The 2500-nt window shown below is 43.9% G+C and overlaps 1 protein-coding gene across 1 annotated transcript in view; it reads left to right on the forward strand.

Moving 5' to 3' along the window:
* Nucleotides 1–2223: 2223 nt before the first annotated feature.
* LOC125025369 (pollen-specific leucine-rich repeat extensin-like protein 2) overlaps nt 2224–2500 on the forward strand; it is an 8046-nt gene continuing 7769 nt past the window's right edge. The window contains 1 exon segment of the mRNA XM_047613347.1: nt 2224–2500. This exon segment is cut by the window's right edge and continues 419 nt beyond it. The gene's annotated coding sequence lies outside the window, so the exon portion shown is untranslated.

Here is a 2500-nt window from a genome sequence, read left to right on the forward strand (position 1 = left end):
TATTTGGGTTGTTTGTGGATGTGTATTACGTGTGTGTGGGAGGGAAGGAAAAGTTGGCTGTTTTCTTGGGTTATCTCTGTTTATGAAGAAATAGATGCGGAGGTGATTTCATTTGGATGCGATGACGAAGTCGCTTTCGCAAAGGAATGAACAAATATCCTTTACATAAATAAAATAAGTAAATAAAATGAAAAAAAAATGTAGAAGAGGAAGAGTCCGAGAAAGCAGGGATTCCCGCTGAATTCACCAGGCGAGGGAGTCCTGAGCCAGGAGCGAGTTAAAGCGTGCAATATTGAAATGTGATAGTTACCCCTCCTCCTCCTCCTCCTCCGCGAAGGTCGCCTACACACACACGAAGAAAACGCGCCGCCGTCAGTCACATTGCACCATCTGGCTCTGGTATTTCCCGAGCTCTTGACACACGCAAAAAGAAAAAAAAAAAAAGATTAGAGAGAGAGAGAAAAAAAAAAAAATGTTATAATTCACCACTGTATCATTTAGCCTTTTTTTTTTTTTTTTGTAATTCTTTTAATCACAAACTATCGCGCGTAAAGGCCTTTTATCAGCGGGGACTCCTGGTTGGTCCGGATGTCAGGTGTGGGAGACTAAATGACAAAAGAAAAATTAATTTAACAAATAAAAAAAATGATTTTGTCTTTGCAAATACATCGTCCCTGATCATTAAAGTCACTTTGGATTATATATTTTTTTAAATACATGGCTACATATATATCAAAAAGGGATTTTATTCCATATCTAATTCATTTGCATTGGAAAAGAAGGTAAATTATTATTGCTCTCTATAAATTACAAGTTATTGATGAATAAGCTTTATATTGGCGCGAATATAGACATCTTTTCGAATATAAATCGCTGTTTAAGCTTTAAATAAATCTGCCTTTTTTGATCGTTAACATACAGTGGCGACGCTTGCATACGTAATGCAAAATGTCAGTCAGGTAACATCTATTTAAAGATATATGCATTTTTATCTCGTCATATCAGTCACGTTTATTTAAGGGCGACTGCGAGAGGTAATTATGACGTGAGCGAGAGGAATAAATTGATAATTAAGTAGATAGGGACGTAGGGAGCTAGATAGATAAGTAGATAGACAGGTAGATAGTTTTGTAGGTGGATAGACAAAAAGATGAACAAATCAGTCGCGAAAGATAGATAGATAGTTTTGTAGGTGGATAGACATAAAGATGAACAAATCAGTCCCAAAAGATAGATAGATAGTTTTGTAGGTGGATAGACATAAAGATGAACAAATCAGTCGCGAAAGATAGATAGATAGATGGATAGATAGATAGTTTTGTAGGTGGATAGACATAAAGATGAACAAATCAGTCGCGAAAGATAGATAGATAGAGAGACAGACAGACAGACAGATAGATAGTTTTGTGGGTGGATAGACAAACAGACGAACAAATCCGTCGCGAAAGATAGATAGATAGACAGACAGACAGACAGATAGATAGTTTTGTAGGTGGATAGACAAACAGACGAACCAATCCGTCGCGAAAACCTACGCAAGCCTCGTCCGGCGCAAAGTCTCCTGGCCAGCGATTGATCCCGCGCAGGTCTTCCCATTGATGCTCCCTTTTCCCCGGTCACGTCCCTCCCCAGCATCCCGTTTAACTGTAAAATCTTCCTTAAGACGTCAAATCACGACAACGCGGGGGAAAAAAGGGCGGATCGCTTCCTGGAACTGAATCTCTCAGCCCGGTACAATTTCCTAGAGAGGCGGCAAGACAGGCTCCTCTCTCCCCCTCCCTCTTCCTCCTCCTCCTCCTCCTCCCCCTCCTCCCCCTCCTCCTCCTCCTTCACCCACAAGGATCTCTGCTTCTGCGAATCGCTGCGGTGGTTGCAATCTTGCGAGAATATTGCAAAACACTGCTGCTCAGGCGCACGTGGGTGGAAGGCTTGTCCGGGTGCTTTCGCCCGTTTCCCACTCGTTCTCGTCCGCCTCTTTTCGTTCGATCGGCCCTTCCCTTCTTCCCTTCGTCCCTTCCCTCCCTCGTCGACGTTCCTTCCCTCCTATAGAAGGCGAGGCCAGAGAGGGTTCCTCCTCCCTTCGCCAAAAGTAGAATGAGCGAGGGAGAAGCGTAGGCGCGGAGCAATTAAGTACTTAGAGTCGATTAAGACTTTTTAAAACGCGTTGCACAATGTATCGCTCACACACTGCCTTAGTGCCCCGCTTAACGTGCTATCGAGTATAGAAAACGGAGTGTGTGCCCGTCGCCCGGCCATTCCGCACCTTCCCGTCTCTGCAACATTACATGCGCTCCGTCTATCCCGTGTGCGCGTGTGTGCGTGTCGCGTCTGTACACATATATAGTGCGGCCCTTGAGCTGGTGAGTCTCCTGTCCGGGCTAAGTGCTCCTGTAGGATACACTCGCTAGTCCTAAGGAATCTCAAGCCCCGGGAGCCTATAACCCTCAAAAGGAAAAAAAAAAAAGGAAAAGGATTTTACGGCAGAGGTGAACAGAAACTC

Source organism: Penaeus chinensis, chromosome 5 (assembly GCF_019202785.1).
Source record: "Penaeus chinensis breed Huanghai No. 1 chromosome 5, ASM1920278v2, whole genome shotgun sequence".
Lineage (NCBI taxonomy): Eukaryota > Metazoa > Arthropoda > Malacostraca > Decapoda > Penaeidae > Penaeus > Penaeus chinensis.